This window comes from Rattus norvegicus, chromosome Y (assembly GCF_036323735.1).
Source record: "Rattus norvegicus strain BN/NHsdMcwi chromosome Y, GRCr8, whole genome shotgun sequence".
In the NCBI taxonomy this organism is placed as follows: Eukaryota; Metazoa; Chordata; class Mammalia; order Rodentia; family Muridae; genus Rattus; species Rattus norvegicus.
In genome coordinates, this window is record NC_086040.1 from 37,582,625 (window position 1) to 37,610,263 (window position 27,639).

Here is a 27,639-nt window from a genome sequence, read left to right on the forward strand (position 1 = left end):
GTGACATCATCATTAGGCCCTCCATTAAAAATCTCTTGTATCCTGGAGAGCCCTAGTTTCTTCTGTGATGTCACAAGTGTTGTGACATCATCTGCCTCTTAGATATTCCATCAGTACCTCTAGAGTTTACTAATTGATCTGTAATTCAGAATAAACAGCTATTTGGGAGAGAAAAAAAGAAGATGAAGAGATCAGAGATGGGGAGAAGGAACCTGGCCTTCTGTCTTGGTATAAAAAAGAAGAAATATGTGGTCCATGGTAAAGCTATGTGAGACCTTTGTAGGGGTTGAGTGGGTTCTCTTGAGAGACAGCCTTGACATGAGCCTTCCACATATGGGAATCAGGAGCTGGGAAACTCTCAGAAGCATCTGGAGTTTCCTGAATATTATGGTTCCTTGAAGTCAGAGAGTTTCTATCATTAATTACTTTATTTCAAAAGTCAAGTGTTGGGAAGGGCACAGTTTTCTTTCTGAGAGCTCATGGCTATTATTCTTTTTGACAAGAAGAAAAAAGACCTAAGGAAGAAGGGAAAAACAAGTATTTTGTCCCTAGCTCAAAGTAAACTCCTCCATGCTATTTTATCTATTGTTTAGTTTGTGTCTGACACTGATATCGGGAAAGAGAAGTGTTTCTAGTTGAGACTTCACCATCTCAATCTTTCCAATATTATTTCTCTCACTACCATTCCCTGACAGTGACCCTTTAGATTTCTGTGTCAATAGCTGTGTTTAGCTGTCAGTTTTCTTTTCTTTTATATCTTATTTTTTAATTTTTACAAATTTATTTGTCTTTTTAAATGTTTATTTCTCTATTTACAATTATAATATTATTCCATTTAAGAGTTTCCTCCCATAAGATCCCTAACCGGTCCTTCTCCACTTCTTCTATAACCCCCCCTTACTGTCCCTTCAAATTCTCTTTAACTGTGAATCAAACCAAGGGAGGACCAAGGGCTTCTTCTTCCACTGGTGCCGAACAAGGCCATTCTCTGCAGTTGGAGACATAGGTCTGTTCACGTACAGACTTTCAATATTAGTCTCGTACCAGAAAACTTTGTTTCATTAGCATTGTTGTTCTTATGGGGTTGAAGGTTCCTTCAGCTCATGTTAGCCTTTCTCAAATTCTACCAAAATGAGGTCCATTTTCAGTTCACTGGTTTGCCCCTAGCATTCACTTCTTTATTTGACATGCTGTAGTTGTGTCTCTCAAAACATATCTATATCCATTTTCTGGCAGAATGCACTTCTTAGCTTCATAAACCTTATCTATTACTGGTGACTGATACACACACACACACACACACACACACACACACACACTTTTGGTGCCTCCTACAACTATTTGGTTAGGTGGAATGTTAACATGGATTCTGCACAACTAGGTCAAGAATGTACCATTTACAAATGACAATGTTATATAGACTCTCTCCTGTACTTGAAGTTGAGGTTTCACTGTTCCTTTAGCTTTCTTCACCCTGCCATCTTCCTGTTTCTTATATTGGCCTTAAGAAAGAATCATGGTAAAATATCTAAAACCTTCAAGTCTGGCAATCAGAATACAGTAAGGTAGATTTTGTAGTACAGATATCAAATGTGACTAGAGAACTGAATTGTATAGTCCATGTGGTCCTTTGCTTTATTGATGTCTGGTAATATTATGATCAAATAAGGATTTGGGAGTTGATCATTTGACGTATGTACACAACATTTCCACTGTTTAGTCACTCTATAGCTGGGCCAAGTTTGTTGTCGAATTCATTGCAAAAAAAATGGAATTGTAAAAATGAAATTTTTGAGTACACATGCAGGAATATATATAATGTCTCCTGTCAATTAATGTACAATCAGAAAATGTAAAACAATATTCACTCGATTAAAGTTCTGTTGGGAAAATACTGGCATATGGAAAACTGACGAAACCTAGGGAATTGAACTATATGTCACAAGATTGGACCTGGGGAAATAATTAATCTCCAGAAGAATCTCCTTCACTCCTTGTTCCTATATATTTTCTACCCATGCCAAGCCCCTAACAAACTATCTCTATTCAGAGCATGTACCCACTAATGAAGCAGAGAGAAGTCTCTAGTTTTAGAGAGATGAATATGTAAAGGTTTCTACTGTGTCACAGGAGACACTCTTGGAAATGGCACCTCCAGATCTGGTCAATGTAAGGAAATCGTTTAACAGGTAGGCTATGGCAATTCTCATTACATCATCATTAGGCCCTCCGTGTAAAATCTCTTGTATCCTGGAGAGCCCTAACTTCTTCTGTGATGTCACAAGTGTTGTTCTGACAGCAACAGACTCTTGGATATTCCTTCAGTACCTCCAGGGTTTCATAATTGGCCTTCAATTCAGAATAAAGAGCCAATTGGGAGTGTATTTGTATAAAAAAATAAAAAAAAAATACTTGGTCCAGTGGAAAGCTCAGTGAGCCCTGTTTAGGGGTTGACTTGGTTTGCTGAAGAGATAGCCTTTACCTTAATCTTAACATAAGGGAATCAGGAACTGAGGGCTTCCCAGAAGCATCTGGACATCCCTGCTTGTTATGTTTCCTTGATGTCAGATAGTTATATCATTGATTTCTTTATTCCAAAATCCAGGTGTTGGAAAGGGCCCAGTTGTTCTGTGAGAGCTCATGGCTTTTATAATTTTTCCCAGAAGAGAAATGTCCTAAGGAAGAAGGGAAAGACAAGTATTGTGTCCTCAGCTCAGAGTACAGTCCTCCTTGCTTTGGATTCCTATAGTGAAGTTTGGGTCTGACACTGATAACTGGGAGAGAGAAGTGCTTCTATTTGAGATTTCATCATCTCAGTCTATCCACTAGTATTACTCTGCTTACCATTCCCTGACAGTTACCATTTAGATTTCTGAGTCAATAGGTATGATTAGCTGGCAGTTAACTTTTCTTTTTTTTCTGTCATATTTTTTATTTTTTAAGCAATTTTTATTACTTTTCCTAATTGGATATTTTTATATTTACATTTCAAATGTTATTTTTTATCCCAGGTTCCTGTCCATGAGATCCCTAAACAGTCCCACTAACATTCTTCTATAACCCCCCTTACTGTACCTTGACATTCCCTTGAATTGGGAGGCAAACCTAGGGAGGAGCAAGGGCTTCTCCTTCCATTGGGGCCCAACAAGACCATACTCTGTTACCTATGCAGTTGGAGCCATAGGTCTGTCTATGCCCAGTCTTTGAATATTGGTTTAGTACCAGAAATCTCTACTTAGTTGAATTGTTGTTCTTATGGGGTTGAAAGTCCATTCAGTTGTAATCCTTTCTTATCATCTTAAAAAAAGAGGTCCATTTTCAGTTCTCTGGTTTGCCACTAACATTCACTTCTGTATTTGACATGCTCTAGCTGGTTCTCTCATGAATGATCTATATCCAGTTCCTGGCAGTATGATCTTCTTAGCTTCAATCATCCTCTCTAGTTTTGGTGCCTGGTATATCTATATATCTATATCTATCTATATCTATCTATCTCTATCTCTATCTCTCTCTATCTCTATCTCTATCTCTATCTCTATCTCTATCTCTATCTCTATCTCTATCTCTATATCTAAATCTATATCATCTATATCTATACATATATATATATCATCTATATCTATAACTATATCTATATCATCTATATCTATATCTATATCTATATCTAATCTATATCTATATCTATATCTATATCTATAGCTATAGCTATAGCTATTTCTATATCTATCTATACCTATATCTATATCTATCTATCTATCATATATATACTTTATATATACTTTTATACTTATATATACTTTTGGTGGCTCCTACAACTACGATTTTTGATGGAATATTTACATGGATTGTGCCTAACTAGGTCAAGAATATATGATCCACAAATGACAATGCCAAATAGACTCCCTTCTGTTCTCATAACCTACTGAAGTTGAGGTTTCACTGGACCTCAAGCCATTCCTCTTGCTGCCCATCACCCAGAAAATAATGTTTGGCCTGAAGAAAGAATCATGGTAAAACATCCAAAATTCTCAAGTCTTTCCCTGGACAAACAGGAAGGTTGATATTAGAGAAAAGATATATAATAGAACTACAGAACCAAATTCTATAGTCCATGCTGTCCTTTGCTTAACTGATGTCTGGTAATTTATAGATAAAATAAGGATTTGGGAGTTGATCATTTGAAGTAGGTACACTAATTTCCACTCTTATATTCACTCTACAAGTGGGCCCCATTTGTTGACAAATTCATTGCAAAAATGGAATTGGAAAAATGAAATTTTTGAATACACATGCAGGAACATAAATGATCCCCCCAGTCCATGAATTTCCAGTCAGAAAATGTAGCACAATATTCACTCAATTAAAGGTCTGTAGGGAAAATAGTGGCAACGAGGAAACAGATTAAACCTAGGGAATTGAAATTTATGTCAGAAGGTTGGAAATTGGAGTAAATTAAATCTTGAGTAGAATCTCCTTCCTTCCTTGTTCCTAGATCTTTTCTACCCATGACAAACCCCTGAATAACTTTCTTCATTCAGAGCATGTGATCACTAATGAAGAAGAGAGAAGTCTCCAGCTTTAGAGAGATGTAGCTTGTAAAGATTTCTACTGTGTCACAGGAAACACTCCTGGAGAGGGCACCTCCAAATCTGGTCAATGTAAGGAATGCTGTTCAGCAGATAGGCCATGGCACTTCTCAGTGACATCATCATTAGGCCCTCCATGAAAAATCTCTTGCTTCCTGGAGAACACCTGATTCCTCTGTGACATCACAAGGTTTATCTTGACAGCAACTACCTCCCAGATATTCCTTCTATATATCTATGGTTTACTATTTGGCCTCTAATTCGGAGTAAAAAGCCATTTGGAATGGAGAACAGATAGGATGAAGAGATCAGAGATGGGGAGAAGGAAGCTGGCCTTCTGTCTTGATATAAAATAAAAGAAGAAATATGTGGTTTTTGGGAAAATACCCTGGGAAGATGACTCTAGTTATTTTGTTCTCTAGGTGCACCGAGCTCTTGGAGAAGTTGCTGAACATCCTAAAGACTTTTGGGCAGATGGTAAAGTTTCTAGATACCCCTTTTTAGATTTCAATTGTCCTGGGGATTGTATGGCTGGTGGTCAATGTTTTCCAGGAAGAGTGCTAGAGCCAGATTGATTTTTAGATGCATGGGCTAATGGCATAAGGTCCAAATGATTTTTTTTTGATGTGGATATTCCTTCAGACCTTTGGAAATATAAAAGGATTTTGTATTTTTGAAGTCTTATTTGCACAATAACAAATCACTTTGAGCATCTTTGGACGACATGAGATGTCCAGCATTCCCTTGAAAGGATTGGTAACTTTCCACATTTCCTTCATCATTTTTTGAAAATTCCATGGCCCTTTGGACAGATGGAGAATGTATGGAACTCACCTGAGGAGTAGTTGTAGCTTTTGGTGTCTCTTTTGCAGAAGAAGATAGCACAAGATTTCTTTTGGCAGAAGGGTGAAGGTTGAAACTGTCTTCCTTAGAGGAGAAATTTTTCAAGACTCCATCAGAAGGAACAAACCTTAAAACACTGTTTCTAGAAACTGGATGCCTGTGGTCCATTTTGGTAGAGGGAGAATGTCAAGTATTTCTGCCCAGAGTGGACATGTGAAAGAAATCTATTTGGGTAGATGGGGATAGTTGTAAAGCATGCTGTTCAGATGCAGTAGATCCTAAGACATCCTTCTCAGATGAGGAAGGTCTTAATGTACCTTGTACATGTTTAGAAATCCTGACTGACATCAAAATGGGGTGTATGTATTAGAGCTACCTCTGAAGATGAGACCTCTCCTACAGCATCATGGGCATATGTGAGAGGGCTGAGAGACTCATGAGCAGATAAGGATGTTTCTACATATTGTTGACTAATTGAGGAAGTTCCAAGAAAAATTTCTTTTGCTAGAGAAGAGGAAACAGACTTTCGTATAGAAGAGTCAGTTTCCCTAGCCTGCTTGATAGGCAAAACAGGTTCCAAGGTCCCTTCAGAAGGTAAGGAAAAGTGCAGAGCCATTGAAGTATTTTACAGATGTTCTGGGTCCGCTTGTGGGTATAAAGAAGGACAGGCAACCCTTTCTACATATTTGGAAGAGTGTGTAGCATCTTCTGTAGTTGGGGAAGATGGCTAATCTTGAGGAGATAAGGAAGTTCTATAGACTCCTGTGAAGTTTGCGGAGGTCATATGTATTCTTTTGCACTAATGGAATCCAAGGAATCCCTTTCCTCAGATATCGGGGATGCTACAGAACTGGTGTTTGTGTATCATGTTCCACCACTCCTGGTTCACATATGGTTCGATCCATAAACTTCTCTACAGATGGAATATGTCCTAGAACATCTTTTGCACATGTGTCCAATCCACAAGCCAATCCTAAAGATGTGGCTGTGGGTAGAACTCCTTTTGTAGATGTTTCTTGTCTCACAGAATCTTTATGAGATAGAGTACTACTCAGAGAATACTGCTCAGTTTTGGGAAATTCTAGCATCTCTGATTTATATGTGGAAAATTTTGGAACCTCTCCGTTCAGGACAAAATGACCTAGAGTCCCCTGAGGATGTAGGAGATGTTTTATCTTCTCTGCACATTGTATAAATATGGAACCTGCATGGCTCATTGACTGTGTGTTGTGATAAACCTGGCTCTTTTGAGCCTAATGACAAGTTACGTGGGTCCTTTTCAGTGGTAGAAGATATTTGAATAATTCTCTGTTGTATAGGGACATTTGCAGTACAAGGGGAAATGGTGAGGGTGCTAGAACATATTTTTTATGTTCGGAAGGCGTAAGAGTTCCTTGGGTGGACTCAGAATTTTCTAACACATCTTACATGGGTTTGGAATTCTCAAGAGCCCCTTCTGAAACTGGCAGTGGTCCTTGAACTAATGGTGTAAATGCAGAAAATTTTGTCTCTGCATGGGCTGGTATGTGTGTTATGAGGTTCACTTGGGGATTTTGTCCCCCTTGGATCATAAGTGATTATTTAAGCCCATTTTTAATAGTATAGGACATTGAAGGTCCTCTTGGTTTAATAGGGAAGTTCTGAAATTCCCTTTGTCAGCAGAATCAGGTTTCAAACTCATTTTACCCGAAGCAGATTGCATAAAGCACTTTGGTGGAGATGGGAGGCATCTTTGTCTGTCTTTGTGAGTGGACATGGCTCTGTTCCCTGCTTTGGCAGCTGGCCAAGGTAGTAAAGTCTCATGTGGAGACAGGGCAGGATTTAATCCATTTGTGGAATATGAGAAATCACAGAGATTACCTTTAAGAGAAGAACTTTTGCAGCCCTCTTTGTCTGATGGGAACTGTTGTACTCCCCTTGAACAGAAGGGTCTTTTCCAATACACGTTGGAGGAGAATTGGAAAGACTGGAGACCTGTAGGATAGGGAATGAACATTTGAAACTCCTTTGGAAACTCTGTGGGACAGAGAGCTGATCACCCAGAAGAGTGGGCAATACTGAGACCACAGGGAAGGAGAGATTGCCACTTCTGACCACCGGTGCACACATTCCTAGCCCAAGAGGAAACTGCAGAGTGCCTCTGGACACATGAATATAGGAGTAGTCAAGCTTCAGGAGCCCTGCAGTCCAAACTGCACCTGTATCTGAACTGGTCCTAACATTATTCTACACCGTAATCTCGTGTGGGTTGAGGAAGTCTTAGACTGTCAGAGGGGCAGAAACCCCTGAGAACTCTGCTCACAGTCCTGACTCAAGAAAAAAACACCTAGCTCCATCTGGGCCTCCTGTTAATAGGGACCTAGGGGCAGTAGGGGCAGAACATTTTTGGTTGCAGCCTTCATGGAAATCTGCAAGTCAGCCCAACGAGCGACTTCAGGCATGAGACAAGAGGTGAATCAAACTTTTCTGCTTGAAGTGAGCTGAGTGGTGGTCTCAGGACACACAAAGGAAGAACTGCCCTGGGACCAGGCAGTTCCAGTTTCTTGCAGGCTCCTGAACTTCTGTGGTCCTGGCCCAGAGCTCCCTGATTCTAGATGCTGTGGGAGAGAGAGCTGATCACCCAGGAGTATGGGCAATACCAAGCGTACAAGGAACAGAGACTGCCACTTCTGCCCACCATAGCCCACACCTCTAGCCCAAGACAAAACTGCCTAGTGCCTCTGGACACAGGAATATAGGAGGAGTAAATCTAAAGGAGCACCATGTTCCAGACTGTGCCTGGATCTGAACTGAACTGGTCAAACAGCTCCTTGTACCAAAATCCTGAGTGTGGGGGAACTAGACCTTCAGAGAAGCAGACACTCCTGGGAAACCAGAGAGGACTACACTCTGCCAAGATTCCTGACTCAAGAGGAAAACATTTTGTGCCTTCAGTGTCCCCAACCTACAGTGGGACCTATGAGAAGTATGGAAATTTCCTTCTCATTCCCGCCCACAGGGAAAGATGAAAGGGAGTGGACAGGAGCAACTACATGCCTGAGAACAGAATACTTTGTTCCCATAACGGGGTAAAACAAAACAGGAAAACAGGTCTACAGCAATCCTGACATACAAGCCTACAGGGCGGTCAACCACCGCCAGAAAGACCAAGAGAAGCTAGCTCCAGAGACAACCTGATGGCTAGTCAGGAACACAAGCAACAGAAAACAAGACTACTTAGGCACAACAGAACCCAATTCTCCCATCAAAACAAACAGTGTATATCTAAACAAAAGCTAGATCTAGATTTAAATTCACATTTTATCATGACGGGGGAGTGTGTTAAGAAGGTCATAAATAACTCCTTTTAGAATATAAAGCACAATAGAAAATACAGAAGTAAACAAGTAGAATCCCTGAAAGAGTGAACTCAAAAGTACCTTAAAGAACTACTGGAAAAACTGCAAAACAGGAGAAGGAAATATACAAAACCACCCTGGAGTTAAAAATAGAAATAGAAACAATAAAGAAAGCACAAGGAAGACAACCCTGAAAATGGAAAACCTAGGAAAGAGACCAGGAGTCACAGATGTGAGAAACACCAACAGGATAAAAGAGATTGAAGACATAATCTAAGGAGCACAAGATTCCATAGAAATCATTGACACAACTGTCAAAGATAATTTAAATGGAAAAGCAGCAAGCCCAACACATCAAGGATATGCGGGGCACAATGTGTATATCAAACCTAAGCTTAACAGGTATAGAAGAGAGTGAAGACTGTCAACATCAAGGGACAGTAATATATTCAACAAAATTATAGAAAGAAACTTCCCTAACCTAAAGAAAGAGATGCCCATAAACATACACGAAGCCGACAGAACTCCAAATAGATTGGACCAGAAAAGGAAATCAACCCATCACATAATAGTCAAAACACCAAAATCGAAAAAACAAATAAAAATATTAAGAGCAGTAACGGAAGAGGTCAAGTAACATATAAAGACAGACCTATCAGAATTAAAACAGAATTCTCAGCATATACTATGAAAGCCAGAAGATCCTGGATAGATGTCATAAAGACACTAAGAGAACAAAAACGCCATCCCAGGATACTGTATCCAGCAAAACTCCTAATTATCATAGATGGAGAAACCAAAATATTCCATGACAAAACCAAATTACAGAATATCTTTCTACATATCCAGTCCTACAAAGGACCCTAACTGGCAAACCCCAAAACAAGGAGGCAAGTAAAATCATAGATAAAGCAAGAAATTAATCTTTTCACAACAAAACAAAGATAAGAGAAGCACACAATCATTTTCTAATCTCCAATTATGAAAATAACAGAAAGCGACCATCACTATTCTTTAATATCTCTCATCATCAATGGACTCAATTACCCACTAAAAATAAACAGATTGACACACTGGATATGTATTGAGGACACAGCGTGTTGCACTACAGGAAACACACTTCAGAGACAAAGACAGACACTACATCAGAGGAAAAGACTGGAAAAAAACTTTCCAAGGAAATGGTCTGAAGAAACAAGCTGGAGTAGCCATTCTAATATCATATAAAATCAACTTTCAACCGAAAGTCATCCAAAAGCATAAGGAAGGACACTTCATATTTATCAAAGGAAAAATCCACCAAGATGAACTCGAAATCATAAATATCTACGCTCCAAATACAAGGGCACCTATATACAAAGAAGAAACCTTACTAAAGTCAAAGAACATATGGCACTGCAAATAATAATGAGATTTCAACACCCCATTCTCACCACTGGACAGATCACGGAAAGAGAAATTAAACAGATACATAGAGAGACTAACAGAAGGTATAAACCAAATGGACTTAACAGATATTTAGAGAACATTCTATCCAAAACAAAAAAAAATACATTCTTCTCACCACCTCATGGCACTTTCTCCAACACTGATCATATAATCAGTCAAAAAGCAGGCCTCAAAGGATACAGAAATATAGCAATAATTCCATGCACTCTACCAGACTTCCATGAGCTAAGGCTGTTCTTCAAAAACAATCGGGAAAGAACACCCACATATACATGGAAGTTGAATAATGCACTACTCAATGATAACGTGGTCAAGGAAAAATTAAAGGAAGAAATTAAAGACTTCTTATAATTCAATGAAAATGAAGATACAATACACCCAAACTCTTGGGACACAATGAAAGCTGTTCTAAGAGGAAAACTCATAGCTCTGAGTGCCTGCAGAAAGAAACAGGAGAGAGGATACATCAGCAGCTTAACAGCACACCTAAAACCTCTAGATTAAAAAGAAGCAAATACAACCAGGATGAGTAGAAGTCAGGAAATAATCAAACACAGAGCTGATACCAACCAAGTAGAAAAAAAGGGACTATACAATGAGTCAACAGAACCAATACCTGGCTCTCTGAGAAAATCAACAGTATATATTAACCCATAGCCAGACTAAACAGAGGATACAGAGAGTGTGTCCAAATTAAGAAAATCAAATATTAAAAAGGGAGACATAACAGCAGAATCAGAGTAAATTTAAAAAAAATATTATTGTACTACAAAAGCCTATGTTCAGCAATACTTGAAAATCTGGAAAAAAAGGAAAATTTTCTAGACAAATACAATGTACCAATGCTAAATCAGGAAAAGATAAACCATTTGAACAACTCATAACTCCCAAAGGAATGCAAGCAATCATCAAAACTCTCCCAACCAAAAAGAGTCCAGGATCAGATAGGTTTAATGCAAAAATCCATCCAAAATTCACTGAAATTTTCATAACAATACTGTCCAAACTATTCCATAAAATTGAAAAGATGGAGTACTACCGAATTGCTTTCATGAAGCCATAATTGCTGTAATAACTAAAACACAGAAAGACCCAACAAAGAAAGAGAACTTCAGACCAATTTCTTTTACCAATATCGACACAAAAATACTCAAAGAAATTCTTGCAAATCTAATCCTACATCACTTTAAACAATAATACACTATGATTAAGTAGGATTCATCCCAGACTTGCAGGGATGCTTTAATACAGAAAACCAACAATCTAATCCAGTGCATAAAGAAACTCAAAGATGAAAACCACATGATCCTTTCATTAGATGCTGAGAAAGATTTTGAAAAAATTCAACATCCCTTGATGATAAAAGTCCTGGAAAGGACAGATATTTAAGGCCCATACCTAAATATATACAGCAAATACATAGCTAACATTAAACTAAGTGGAGAGAAATTTAAAGCCATCACACTGAAATCAGGGACTAGACAAGGCTGCCCACTCTCTCACAACTTATTCAATACAGTTCTAGACATCTTAGCCAGAGCAAGCAGACACTAAAATAGGTCAAAGGGATATAGTTTGGAAAGGAAGAAGTCAAAATAGCACTCTTTGAAGATGATATGATAGTATACTTAGTGACCTCAAAATTTCCACAAGAGAATTACTAAGCCTGATAAACGATTTCAGCAAAGGGCCTGGGTATAAAAATAACTCTGCACAAAAGCTAAACAAGCGGAGAAAGAAACTAGGGACATGACACCCTTCAAAATAGCCTCAAATAATATAAAATATCTCAGGGTGACTTTATCCAAGCAAGTAAAAGATATAAGCATATGAGCAGAACATCATGTCTCTGAAGAAAGTGAAGGAGATTTCAGAAAATGGAAAGATCTCCAATGCTCATGGACTGGCAGGATTAATATAGTAAAAATGGTCATTATACCAAAATCAACCTACAGATTCATTCCAATCTCCATCAAAATTTCAGTCCAATTCTTCATGGAGTTAGACAGAACAATTCATAAATTCTTCTGGAAAAAAAAACCCAGGATAGCTAAAACTGTCCTCAACAATAAAAGGACTTCCCTGGGAATCACTATCCCTGAACTCAAGGAGTATTACAGAGCTATAGTGATAAAAACCATATGGCATAAGACAGAGTCAGGCATATAAACAAGTGGAATAGAATTGAAGACCCAGAAATGAACCCATGGTCACTTAACTTTTGAGAATGGAGCCAAATCCATCCAATGGAAAAAAAGATAGCATTTTCTGCAAATGGTGTTGGTTCAACTGGAGGTCAGCATGTAGAAGAAGGCAAATTGATCTATACTTACTGCCCTGTAGAAACCTTTAGTCCAACTAGATCAAGGACCTCCACATCAAACCAGATACACTCAAACTAAGGGAAGAAAATTGGGTAAGTATCTCAAACACATGGGCACTGGAGAAAATTTCCTGAATAAAACAAAAATGGCTCATGGTCTAAGATCAAGAATTGACAAATGCGATCGCATAAAATTGCAAATCTTCTGTACGGCATAGCACATTGTTGTTAGGACAAAATGGCAACCAACAGATTGGAAAAAGATCTTTACCAATCCTATAACAGATAGAGAGCGTATATCCAAAATATTCAAAGAACACATGAAGTTAGCCGGCAGGGAGACAAGGAACCCTACTGAAAAATGGGGTTCAGAGCAAAACAAAGAATTCACAGCTGAAGAATATCGATTGGCAGGGAAATACCTAAAGTAATGTTCAACATCTTTAGTCATAAGGTAAATGCAAATCAAAACAACCCTGATATTTCACCTCGCACCAGTCAGAATGGCTTAGATCAAAAACTCAGCTGATAGCAATTCCTGGCGAGGATGTGGAAAAAGAAGAACACCCCCCATTTTTGGTGGGATTGGAGACTGGAACAACAATTCTGGAAATCAGTCTAGAGGTTCCTCAGAAAATTGGACATTGAATTATCTGAAGACCCAACTACACCACTCTTTGGCATATATCCAAAGATGCCCCAACATGTATCAAAGACACGTGCTCCACTATGTTCATAGCAGCCTTATTTATAATAGGAGAAGCTGGAAAGGACCTAGATGCTCATCAACAGAAGAATGGATACAGGAAATATGGCACATGTTCACAATGGAGTGTCATTAAGAGATACCAACTAAATAACGATGGAGAAACTTTACTGGCTCTTTATCTGATGTATGGATCATATCTATAAGACACAAAATACCTTATTCATCAGAAATAAAGTAATGCAATTAAATATGCAATATGGTTGATTAAATGCTTGAAATAATGGCACAGTAATTATCAAAAATTACATGAAAATTACTAAACCCACAAATCGTTGATGAAGTACAAATACAAATGACAGTGTTTGTATAGTGTTGCTGGAACAAAGAACCCTGGTATATGTTGTTGGATCTAAAATTTAATATAGCTACTAAAGAGATTAATATAAAACTGAAAACTGAAATTATTTGTGATTCAATAGTAACACTGAGGGAATATGTACCTTGAGGAATATGTCTATTCCAGGTATAACCCCATGACTGTATTTATCTTCTCACTGTTCAAAATATCCATGTTACAAAATTGGAAAAATAATTTATATAGGCACCAGACCTTTTTTTAACCATCAAAAGAGCAAAATTATATCATTGGCATGGATATTGATGAAACTAGATATCATTGTGCCAGTTGAAAATCCAGAAATATGAAGGCAATTATATAAATTTTATGAAAATGGCCAACTGCTGTTTGTTTGACTTTGAAGCCTCCACTATAGAAGGAAAGTCAGATGTCATGTTGTAAGCACGGTCACATTTTCCCCATGGCTCACATGGCCATAGAGAGGATCCTACTATTCCTGTTTTGCTAAATGGCCATGTTGTTAAACTGACTTCCAATACTTACTGTTTTTATCCATACATTACTACTTTTATGATCTGTGGTCAGAGAAATGTATAGGTGTACTGTGCCGTAATTACTGTTGATCTATGTAACTTATATAAGTGCTAAGACCGTGAGAAAAAGAAAGCTGAGCAAAAGGATGGGGAAACAGCAGAAAAGGAGAAGGCCAAACTTGGGGAGTGAGAGGATCCAACCGTGACATCTAGAGATGAAACAGTTGTTGGACCAATGGACTCACTGCATCTACAGTCGTATGCACAAGTCCTGTACACAGTTAAGACAATGAATTAGGGAAGATCCCAAAAGGCAGTAATCAGTGAACCAATAGATTATAAAGAAAATAAAACAGGAAAATATAAAGAACATGAAGCTGGAAATGGAATGTATCCAGAGAGAGTAGAACCAAGTTAAGGATCGGTGTGATCAAGGTACATTGTATACGTGTGTGAAGAATAAATAAAATTCTAAAATAAGAAAAAGTTCTGAAAATATATTAAGGATTTTTATATCCTATGGAAGTCATTTTTTCCCAAAAATAGAATGGAGAATCCTTTTTGTAAGTTGCAGAAAATTCAGTGAAAAAATGTAGTTACATTAGTTCAGTGCATGCTGTCTGCATTATGGAAATATCAAACTTACAGTAAATCTGTACAGTTAACTTATATCACCTGTTCAAATAAAATAAAATAAAACACTGTCTAATGATCCACCAAAACCAAACTGCACACTAGAGATTGAAATGCAAACCTAAAAATGCCCTGTTCTTAACCTCAACAATTTTACTCTTTGAAACTCCAAATACTTATGAATATAAAAGTTCTAACCTGATACTCAGAATATATTATGGTGTCTCTGTGACTTATATGGTAAGACTTTTAGAGTTGCACATTGCCATCAATTATGTCATTCACTTTTAAAATCCTAGGACAACAAGATCTAAAATTCATGGGCTTTGGTCCTGACAGCCAGGGAGTGCACTCTGTACATGATCACTTTATATTAATTAGCTAAACTCTGAAAGGCAATTTGCTGCCTCACAAAATTAAATTGATTCATTGCTATGGTTATGGTAAGGGTTTCATGTGAGAATATATATATATATATATATATATATATATATATATATATATATATATATAAATTTCTCATGACAAATTTGCTTTCTCTTGTAATGGATAGTGGGCTATTGATGAGCTTAAACTTCTTCCTTCCCAACATAGCACTTACAATAGATTATTTTTCACTCTCGATCCTAGACACAATAAAGATAGGAAAAACACTGAATAATGTATGGGCTTTGTTCCCTGTCCCAAAAGATCGTTTTTGACTTCTTCATCATATTCACCACCACAACCAACACCACCACCACCAACCACCCCCTCCACCACCATCATCAACATCACCATCATCATCTTCATCTAATTTACATGAAATTGAATTTGGAATCTTGTTACACCGAAGGATGAAATGAGAAGTATTTTGCTTGAAGAAGAGATGTTGATTAACACTAACTCCTGTACAGCCATTTTAATGTTATAAAGACATTATCAAGGTTTCTTCACATGATTGATTGAAATGCTAGCGCACTGTACATCATGGTTTGAAATTCCTGTTGAGAGAGAATGATCTTTTACAGCAAGACCTTCATTATCAGACTTTAATTTAACCCATCTACCAACTTAGTGAAATTGTCCCAGAAATAAAATAGTGCCTCTCCAGAAACAGCTTTTATCCACTGATACACATCTACTTCTATTTCTTAATTGTCATGCTGATGTGGGCTTAGGATACAATATATTCTGAATTATTAATGGTATTTTAGTATTATTTGGGTTAATTTTGAAAATTTCAAAGGATCATACCTCTTCCATGATTGTATCCCATACATTTAATTTGATCTTGAAGAGTTGCATGAAAACTGAAGTATCGAAAATGTATATCTTCCCATTGAAAATTTCTAACATCCATCATGTGAAACTCCCACTGGACTTCAGTGGATTAATATCTCTGAAAGCATTTAAAGAATTTCCTACTGCAATATTGCAACTCTACAGAAGCTTCACTCCCATAGTGGCAGTTCCAGATTGGCTGTAAACAAATAATTTTCCTTGCCTTGGAAAAGGTTTAAAATATTTTCATTAACTTTTAATATGAAATTTGTTAAGACTTTGAGAAAAGTGGGCAGACAGGCACTAGAAAGTATGTTTTTAAAATTCTTTTCTTAAAATTTGACTTTTTCATGCAATATATTTGAATTATGATTTCCCTTTCCTCTATTCCCTCCTTCTTCTATTCCTCTACAGTCAACTGTATCTACATTCTTCTGACTCTCACTAGAAAACAAACAGTCATCTAAGGGATAAAAATAAAATGAAAGTTAATGAATTTGAATAGAACAAAACAACAGATAGAAAAGAGCCAATGCAGGCTACAAGAATCTGATACAGACACAGAGACACAGACTTCCATTCACACAAACAGGTATTTCATGGAAACAGAAAACCAGGAAAAATATATACACAAAACATACAGAGTAAAAATTAATAGATAAATAAATAAATAAATAAATAAATAAATAAATAACAAAAGGAAAAAGACATTCCGAATAAGAACTTCTGTCATATTATGAGACAAGGATCCCCCAAAGATGTTGTTCAGTTCCCTTATTTCTTTATACAAATTCTACCCTTAAAATTAGTTTGGTTACCCAGTGAGATTCCCTTGGAGAAAACTAAGTTTTCATTTTCAAATGATTACCCACCGGATATAACTTCCAGTGTAGAGATAAGGTGATATGCAGGGCTTGGCCTCTTTCAAGGGCTAATTAATAGGTAAGGAGATCTGTGAGGTGCTGTCTTCTGAGATTTATACAGTTGTGGCACTCAGGAACTCAGAATACTTACATCTATCTGAACAGACCCTATATAATATTGTCCCTGCCTTTTCAAAGGAACTAAGCGAAGTGTTGGAGAATAGAAAATGATGTAGCCACTGGTGTCTTACCATTTGTTAAGTGTATAGCTTCATGGTCTTTTTCACAGAAGTGACTCAGGGTAAATCCAGGGGGTCATTATTTACCTAAAGCCTGAATAAATTTAACTTTTACATCCTCCTGAGTATCAGAAAGTAACTATTAAAGAGAAAGATGTGCCGGGCACGAGTCTAATTTCTAGTATATCATGTAATTACAATCACCAGTCTTGTCAGTTTCAAGTGATTGTTCATATCATGCCTGTAAAACACAATGATCAACATGACAGGATGTAAAAGTTAAATTTAGTCTTAAACTAACAAAAGGAAATTAAACTTTTTCCTGCTATAGAGCGTTTTTTAAATGAAGCAAAATAAATATTTACTTGATGTTGGGGAAATATAATTTAATAGTATAATCCAAACACCTTTTAAGTGATTAAAAGTCACATGTAGTTGGTAGCAGTCATACTTTGTAAAATTGGCATCAGGATTGTAACGATGAAATATTCTCTGCTTTATGCAAATACATAGGAATAATGAACAAAATTACGTACCAAGCTTCAGGTTTTAGGTAAATAATTGCATTTATTCAATTGTATATAAGATTATATCATATTAGCTAGGTTTCACGTGCATACTAATTATGATTAAATTATTAATTAAATATTAAAATAAGCATACTTGGGTTACCAAGTAAAATGGAAAATAAAATATATTAGAATAACCAAAAACATAAGGGCAGTGCAGTGGCATAAATAGCTTGGTGATAGCCAACAGTTCTCTAATTTTGTTTAAGTCCTGTTCAATGAACATGGATGGTACTGGTAATTTAGCCACATATATAAGGCTATTGCAGCTGTGACTATGGGGGAGTATATACAGTCCCTTATTTACTTAAGCCAGTATCATACCTAACATCAATCAAAGTCATGTGTCCTTATATACAGAATTAATTACAGTCTCTGCAACAAAGATCACAGTAAAAATCCCAGCCTTTCAAAATGCAGGACAGAAATTTCAGGTGCAGTCTCAATGCATCTATCTATAAAATGTCACTTGATTCAAGGCTGAGGAACATTACAGAAGAGGGGAAAGAAGATTGTAAGAGATTAAAGTATACTATGAGATGGTGTTCCAAAGTAACACCAGAAATTACACTTATAGCATCTCACTAACATGACTGCCTAAACAACAGCTGAGGAAGAGAGGGAATGGGGAAGAATGGAAGTTTATTTTTCTTTCTCTTTCAATTCCTTCTTCTTCTTCTTCTTCTTCTTCTTCTTCTTCTTCTTCTTCTTCTTCTTCTTCTTCTTCTTCTTCCTCTTATTCTTCCTCTCTCTCTCTCTCTCTCTCTCTCTCTCTCTCTCTCTCTCTCTCTCTCTCTCTCTTTCACTCTTTCTCTCTCTCACTGTTGGATATTTCCTGTTTACATTTCGAATGTTATTCCCTTTTCCAGGTTTCCAGTCCACAAGCCCCTTAACCCTTCCCCCTAACCTTCTATAAGGGAGTTCACCTCTCCACCCACAGCCTCCCCATACCTCCCCACATTCTCCTAAACTGGGGGTACAACATTGTCCGAAAAAAATTGTTTCTCATTCCATTGTTTCTCAACAAGACCATCCTTTGCCACATGCAGTTGGAACCATGGGTCAGTCCATGTATAGTCTTGCTGTTGGAAATTTGGTCCCTGGAAGCTCTGTTTGGTTGAGATTGTTATTATTAACTTCAGTTCTTTCAATCCTTTCTCTAATTCCTCCAACTGGGGTCTGATTTGCTTCAGTGGTTTGCTGTTGCCATTTGCCTCTGTATTTGACATATTCTGGCTGTGTCTCTCAGGAGGGATCAATATCCAGTTATCGTCAGCCTGCACTTCTTAGCTTCATACATCTTATCTAGTTTTGGTGACTGTATATGTATGGGTTACGTGTGAGCCAGGCTGTGAGTGGCAGGTCCTTCAATATCAGTTATAAACTTTGCCTCCTTATCTCCTCCCATGGGTATTTTGTTTCCCCTTTTAAAGAAGGAGTGAAGCATCTGCATTTTAATCATCCTTCTTGAGTTTCATGTGGTCTGTGTATTGCACGATGGGTAATTCAAGCTTTTTGGATAATATCTACTTACCAATGAATGCATACCAAGTATGTTTTTCTTTGATAGAATAACCTCATGTAGGATGATATTTTCTAGTTTATTCTATTTGCCTATGAATTTCATGAAGTCATTGTTTTGATAGCTGAGTAATATTCTACTGTGTAGATGTACCACATTTTCTGTATCCATTCCTCTGTTGAAGGGCATCTGGGTTCTTTCCAGCTTCTGACTATTTTAAATAAGGCTGCTATGAACATATTCGACTATATTGCACTGTTGTATGTTGGAACATCTTTTGGTTATATAGCCAAGAGAGATATTACTGGGTCCTCAGGTAATGGAATGTCCAATTTTCTGAGGAAACTTCAGATGATTTTCAAAAGCGTTGTACCAGTCTGTAATCCCACCAACAATGGAGAAGTGTTCCTCTTTCTCCACATCCTCGCCAGCATCTGCCGTCACCTGAGATTTATATCTTACCAATTCTGACTTGTGTGAGGTGGAATCTCAGATTTGTTTTGATTTGAATTTCCCTGATGACTAAGAATGTTGAACATTTATTTAGGTGTTTTTTGGCCAGTTGAAAACCTTCAACTGAGAATGTCTTGTAACTCACTCTACCCCATTTTTAATAGGGTATTTTTGCTTTCTAGAGTCTAACTTCTTAAGTTCTTTGTATATTTTGGATATTATCCACTGTCAGATATAGGATTGGCAAAAATCTTTTCCAATCCGTTGGTTGCAGTTTTGTCCTAATGACAGTGTCTTTTGCCTTACAGAAGCTTTGCTGTTTTATGATCTCCTATTTGTCAATTCTTGATCTTAAAGCATAAGTCACTAGTGTTTTGCTCAGGAAATGTTCTTCAATGCCCATGTGTTCAAGATTCTTCCCCACCTTTTCTTCCATTAGTTTGAGTGTATCTGGTTTTATGTGTAGGTCCTTGATTAACTTGTACTTAAGCTTTGTACATGGTCATAAAATTGGGATTATTTGCATTCTTCTACATGCTGACTTCCAGTTGAACCAGCACTATTTCTGGAAAACGTTATGTTTCTTCATTTGGATGGTTTTATCTCCTTTGCCAAATATCAAACGATAGGGTGTGTGCGTTCATTACTTGGTCTTCAATTCTATTCCACTGGTCTATCCATCTGTCTCTTTACCAATACCATGCAGTTTTTTATCACCATTGCTCTGTAATACTGCTTGAGTTCAGGGGTGATGATTCCCCCAGAAGTTCTTTTATTGTTGAGGATAGTTTTAGCTACATGGCTTTTTTCTTATTCGGAATGAATTTGCAAATTTCTCTTTCTAGCTTTATTAAAGAAGTGAGTAGGAATTTTGATGGAAATTGCAGTGAATCTGTACATTGCTTTTGGCAAAATAGTCATCTTTACTAAATTAATCCTGTCAATGCATGAGCATGGAATCTCTTTCTATCTTCTGAGATCTTCCTCAATTCCTTTCTTCAGATACTTGAACTTCTTGTCATACAGATCATTCATTTGCTTGTTTAAACTAACACCAAGTTATTTTATATTATTTGGGACTATGGTGGAGTGTGTGATTTCATTATTTTTTCTCAGCGTGTTTATCCATTGAGGAGTGGAAGGCTACTGGTATGTTTGAGGTAATTTTATACCCTGACACTTTGCTGTAGTTATTTATCAGGTTGAGAAATTATCTGGTGGAACTTTTGGGGTCAATAAGTATATACAATCATATCATCTGCAAATAGTGATATTTTGATATCTTCTCTTCCAATTTGTATCTGGTTGAACCCCTTATGCTGTCTGATTTCTCTGACTATGGCATGGAGTCCTGTTTAGAATGAGTAGGGAGAGAGTTGGGCAGCCTTTTCTAGTTCCTGGTTTTAGTGGGAATGCTTCAAGTTTCTTTCCATTTAGTTTGATGTTAGCTACAGGTATGCTGTATATTTCTTACACTATGTTTTTTTTTTTTTGGTTCTTTTTTTCGGAGCTGGGAAAAGAACCCCGGGCCTTGCACTTCCTAGGTAAGCGCTCTACCACTGAGCTAAATCCCCAGCCCCACACTATGTTTTGATATGAGCCTTCATTTCTTGATTTTTCCAGGATTTTTAGCCACAAGGGTTGTTGAATTTTGTCAAATGCTTTTACACCATCTAATGAAATGTTCATGTGCTCTTTAATTTTGAGTTTGTTTACATGATGGATTACATTCATGGATTTTCCTATATTAAACCATCCTTCCATTCCTGGGTTCAAGTCTACTTGATCATGATGGATGATTTTTTTGATGTGTTCTTAGATTCGGTTTGCAAGAATGTTATAAGTATTTTTCATCAATATTCATAAGGGATATTGGTCTGAAGTTCTCTTTCTGTGCTGAGTCTTTGTGTGGGTTAAGTATAAGAGTAATTGTGGATTCATGTAAGGAATGTGGTAGTTCTCTGTCTGTTTCAATTTTGTGGAAGAGTTTGGATAATATTTGTATGAGGTCTTCTAAGAAGGTCTGATAAAATTCTGCACTGAACCATCTCTACTTGGGCTCTGTTTGGTTGGGAGACTTTCAATATATGCTTCTATTTCTTTAGGAGTTATGGGGTTCTTTAGATAGTTTATTTGTTCCTGTTTTAACTTTGCTACCTGGTATCTGTCTACGAAATTAGCCATTTCCTCCAGATTTTGTAGTTTTGTTGAATATAGGCTTTTATAGTAGAATCTGATGATTTTTTTTTTACTTTCTTCAGATTCCCTTGTTATGTCTCCCTTTTCTTTTCTGATTTTGTGTATTTCGATACAGTCTCTTTTACCTCTGGTTGGTTTGGCTAAGGGTTTATCTATCTTATTGTTTTTGTCAAAGAAACAGCTCCTGGTTTTGTTGATTCTTTGTATGGTCCTTTTCATTTCTACTTCATTGATTTCAGCTCTGAGTTTTATTTCCTGCTTTCTACCCCCCTTGGGTTTACTTAGTTCTTTTTGTTCTAGAGCTTTTACATGTGCTATCAAGCTCCTTATATATGCTCTCTCCTGTTTCTTTTCACAAGAACTCAGATCTATAAGTTTTTATTTTCAGTTCTGCTTTCATTGTGTCACGTATGTTTGGGAATGTTGTGTCTTCATTTTCATTAAGTTCTAAGAAGTCTTTAATTTCTATCCTTATCTCTTCCTTGACCAATTTGTCATGGAGTAAAGCATTTTTCAATTTCCATGCATACGTGAGCATTCTGACATTATTGTTATTGTTGAAGACAAGTCTTAGTGTGTGGTGATCTTATAGAATGCATGGGATTATTTCTATCTTCCTGTATCAGTTAAGGTCTGCTAAGGGACCAATTGTGTGGTCAATTTTGAAGAAGGTTCCCTGACGTTATGAGAAGAATGTATATCCTTATATTTTAGGATGGAATGTTCTATAAATATCTGTTAAATCCATTTGGTTTATAACTTCTATTATGTTCTCTACATCTCTGTTTAATTTCTGTTTCCAAGATCTCTCCAGTGATGAGGATGGGGTGTTGAAATATCCTACTATTATCATGTCAGGTGCAATGTGTGCTTTTAGCTTTAGTAAGTTTTCTTTTATGAAACCTCAGGATTTCTCATGAGTCATTTTTATTGCACAAATCCAAATGTAAATACAACATTCTAGTTCTTGAGTTAATATTCTGGAAATTTACCTGGGAGAAGAAAGGCCTCACTCTCTAACTAGAGAGCTAATTATACAAATACAGAAATTACTAATGAAAAGTAAGTTGCTGTAAAAATATTTCAAATTAAAATATACTCATTCTCTGTGTTGGCTGTGGGAAGGTTGTTTATTTGCTTTTGTTTTTTGTTTCTTTTATTTTAATATGGACAAATATTTACACTACATCAAAATAAGTGTGAAATGCCTAACAATAGAATCCTATGCATTCCAGCATTTTTTTTTCTACAAGAAGAGAGTCCACTGAATGGTCAAGTATGTTCAACAGCACTCTCGCTTCATAACTGTCAGAGCTTTAAGTGTACCCTATGTTCTCTACACTTAGATTTTTATAACTTTTGTATGAATGGGTCAGATCTAATCTAATAGATCTAATAAAGTATTATACCTGACTATGTCCCCTGCCCCCACAAGAAAATCGTGTATTGTTTTTCTTTTTTTGTTGTTTTTGTTGTTTTGGAGAGCTGTGTTTTTTCATTAACCCAAAGAAAATTAATCTAGTGATCAATTATTGAACAGAAACGAAAATTATGTATTGTGGTGAGAAATTCCCCAAAATAGAGTGTACCCAAATGCAAATCTAAAATGTTTGTGGCTAGACATGCACACAAGCTCATGACTCATGTAGCTGACAAGCATTCCACACCTGATCAACTTTAGTGATTTGGGAAATTAACTTATTCATACAGAAGCAAACTCATGGGGAATGCTTTTTTTCTTAGCCGTGTTTATAAGTGATCAAATGGTGAAGCAGGATGTAAACAAATACTGTTATCCTTCATTGTTGCTCATACTAACATTTTAATTCATGTACAACCTCTACGTACTTTTTTCTATTGTGTTTCTCTGTGTCTCTGTCTCTCCATGAATATATAGGCATACAAGTGTGTGTGTGAGTGTGTGTATGAGTGTGTGTGTGTGTGTGTGTGTGTGTGTGTCTTATATGGTATTTATAAACATAGATAACATGTTTATTTATTTAAAATTTGGAAATACTGAAGATCACATTTGATTTGTGGATTAACCATGTGCTGATCTAATCACATACCTCTGACATTTTATTATATCAAGTGAATAGAGAGAGAGCCTAAGAGGCTGGTGATATCTCCTACTCTACACTTGTCAGGAAAAAGTGGTCTATTTTTTGTCAAGAAAACCCAAACTTCAGCAAAGACATATACACTCCACAAAACAGGAAAGGACATCTCATTTGAAGGGAAAAGTTATCAGAGTGTGAGAAAAATGAGTTTGCCACATTCCAATATTTGTGGGACATGAGACTGAACTTCAGAAGATATAATGGGAAGGGACAGGCAGAATCCCTAAGGAACCAAAGTACGCTTAGCACTGGAGTTCCTCATTACATGAGAGCTCAGATATTGGTAAGGATGGTAAACATAATGATAAGAACTTTGCAGTCCATACTCAGTCTCCATATAAGGCAACAATGTGAACAAGATAAAAAGTAGTCACCACCACAGTACTAACAGCTACTTTAGCAGTGATATTGTGAAAAACAGAGTATAACTGGAGAGAGAAGAAAAGGTAGATATTTGAAAACAGACTAGGCTCTGCTGGAACTGAACAATTTTCCATGAAAGTAACCAAGCAATCACACCACAGGTGCCATATGCAAAAATGAGCAAAGAGGGATGAACTGTATAAATACGATGTGTACAGAAATACAGGTAGTTTGTTGGAATTCTATGATGTTGAGATGAAAGAATAGGAAGGAATTTCTATCAAGTCAGGCACCATATCCTGTTCTTAGAATACTCACATTCAAGAGACTGAGACAGAGAAGTTAGGAATTTCAGGTTAGCCCGGACTACATATCAAGACAATACATCTTATATTCTTTTTTTCTTTATTTAAATCAAAAGTCTGGTTGATAGAATATCACGAACAATATTAAGAAAATAGAAATTTAACGCCTATGCAGTGATACTCCTGCTAAGAAAACATGTTCTATAAAGAGACGTTAATTATTAAGTTACAAATACCAGCTGTCATATTGAAGGTTGTGGCATGAAGGGGTATGGTGTTGTTTGGTTGATCATTCTTCACTTCCATGTCTCACTTTACACATCTTAAAGAGCTTCTCTGATGACCTCCTTATTGTATAGACATCGATATGTGCCTTGCCTTTAATTCTATGTATTAAAACCAGTAATTTATTTATCAAATGATTATTTGATTTTGCATTATCTTCAAAAATAATGGGTCTTGAGGAATTTATACCTTTATTGTGTGGGTTTGAATATTCATAATAGCAATCAGAGAATAATCGGGGCCCAACACACACACAGGGTTTTTGGAGAGACTATACCTGTGGCAATACGAAAGCATAGAAATAAGTAGGTTGATCTGATTTTCTGCTTAACATTTATAACTAGTTACTGATTAGAATGGGTAAAAAGTTGAGATACAGTCAAGGTTTTCTTTTCCTTAATTTCAATGATTCCTTATACAGCATGTGAAACTGAACTCACCCATGGTAAAATTTCTGCCTGAACTGCATTAGTGCAAAGACTACAAGTTTGCACCAGCTTTGTAAATATTTGGACACTTGACTCAATGCTGAACACACTTTGGAAAATCCCCTTGTGTTAAGAGAGAAAGTATTAGATATGAAAATCTGTGAGAATAAATCACTTCTAAGCTTTGATTTTTGCGACTACAGAGAAAGACTTTGACTCTGATGTAACTGAGTGTCTAAAAGTATTAAAAAATCAATATCTCTTATCTGCAAGAATCCTTTTAGTGGCTTACTGCTCTGTCTTCCAGGAGATGAGTGTTAATTGTGTCAATTGCTCTTTTTGGCAGGAAAAGGGCTTGTCTGTCAAATGCTTTTCAATCGCCAAGAAGTTTGAGGTACCTGGAGAATGCTTCCTCCTGTTCATCCTCATCCTGCTCTCATTGCCTTTGTTATCTGCACCAGTCCATCTCTACACACCCCCATGTACATTTTTCTGATGAACTTACGTATCCTGAAATTTGGTTACACTAGTTCTGTCATACTCAATATATGGAGAGACTTGAAAATGAGATCTGAGGAATCTCTCAGGAGGGATGTGCCACACAGACGTTTTTCTTCACACTTTTTGTATAATTGAGTGCTGCCTATTGCCAGCCATGGCCTTTGTCCACTGTATGTCCCTGCTTCATTCTGCAGCCCAAATGAGTAGTGAGGTATGTTCCCACATGGCAATTGTTTCACGGGGAATAGGTTGCCTTGTAGGGTTGGGAAAAAACTACTTGAGATCCAAATCTAACCACACACAAGGAGTTGAAAAATTATTGGTCATCTTCCATACCACAGTGATATCCATGCTGAACCCATCATCTTTGCTTAAAGTATGAAGAAGTCAAGACAGGACTGAAAAGAACTCTGGGTAATTAAGGATCCCAAAGTGCTCTTTCAAAAAGGTGCAAAGTCTGTGAAAGAAAGAAAAAAAAATAATAACTGTGCTTTTTCTTGCTGTCTTGAAACAAACTTTAAGAAACATACCTTTCTTTAAAGTGTTCTCTGTATTCACCACCATGCTTAATTGCAAACAATTGTAAAGTATGCTTGCTACTAAATTACTTTAGTAGATTAATCCAGTACTTAAGTGGTTTCCTCTGGACAGAGTTTAAACCACATGTTAATGTCTCAGGGTCTTGAAAATTCTCTGTATCCATTCTTAGCTATTTGGAAATCTTTCAGAAATTGTTTGTACATGATCTCAGCTCGTTATGATACAATTCCATATTCCTCAGTACATGTAAATTCTTTGCATTGGATGGAACTGCTAATTAGTTCTCAGGAGAGTGAATTGTTAACCTCTGCTTTGTGTACCATTTGATCAGTCCATACTTCAGTTCTGGTCACCCAGTGTCTATTATTTTGGAACAGGAGTAGTCTTTCCTCCACTTTTTGATTTCTAAAAGGGCTGTGGAAAAGAATTTCAGCCAGGTGATTCTCAACATCAATATCATAGTTTCAGATAAACACACACACACACGTACACACACACACACACACACACACACACACACATGCACACACACACATACACACATGCACAAACACACACACACCCACACACACACAAATATGCATTCACATACAGGAACTGAAGTGAGTTTACAAGTGACCGAATATAAAAATAAAAGTCAGCTAGAGTTATATAATTAGATTCAGGTTGCTATTCAACAGGAAAATAAAATAATATACAATTAGAATCTTGAGTCTTTATGAGTATAATGAAACAAAAATAAAATTCCATTTAAGTGTGCTGAAAATATTGAAGACGTTGACAAATTACCATGACACCAAAACTACAGTTTTGTTTTAGGCATGAGTCACACATACAGAAAGACAATAATTATATTCTCCTCAGACTCATTGTTCTGAGTCTTCTTACATGGAGTAAGGATCATTCAGGTCAAAATGTTGGTGAAAAAATGACAGAGATGCTGAAAACAAATCCTAAAGTTTTGAAGAGACACACAGTCTTTCCAAAGGCTTTAAGTGATTCTCCCATAACTTCTATTACTTTAAAAGAAATACAAAAGAAAATACATTAAAATATTTTAAATATGAAAGGAAACTAATTTAAAATAATTTCATTGCTCCATATTTGGTTCTTGTTAAGATGACAGATATCCTCCTAATGCTTAACTGCGATAAGCGAAGCAAGAAACACTTTGTGGTATCTGTGTCAAGTACATATAATCTCAACCTAAAAGAGGA

At 36.7% G+C, this 27,639-nt stretch overlaps 1 long non-coding RNA gene across 2 annotated transcripts in view; it reads left to right on the plus strand.

Annotated features, from left to right (window-relative positions):
• LOC134484334 (uncharacterized) overlaps positions 1-27,639 on the plus strand; it is a 27,673-nt gene continuing 34 nt past the window's right edge. The window contains exons 1-3 of one of the 2 annotated variants that reach the window (XR_010061733.1): positions 1-258; positions 5,009-5,063; positions 27,542-27,639. The exon at positions 27,542-27,639 is cut by the window's right edge and continues 34 nt beyond it. This is a non-coding gene — a long non-coding RNA (uncharacterized LOC134484334). Of the gene's footprint in view, positions 259-5,008; positions 5,064-25,727; positions 26,958-27,541 lie in introns of those variants that run through there. The other variant, XR_010061734.1, reaches the window with a different exon arrangement.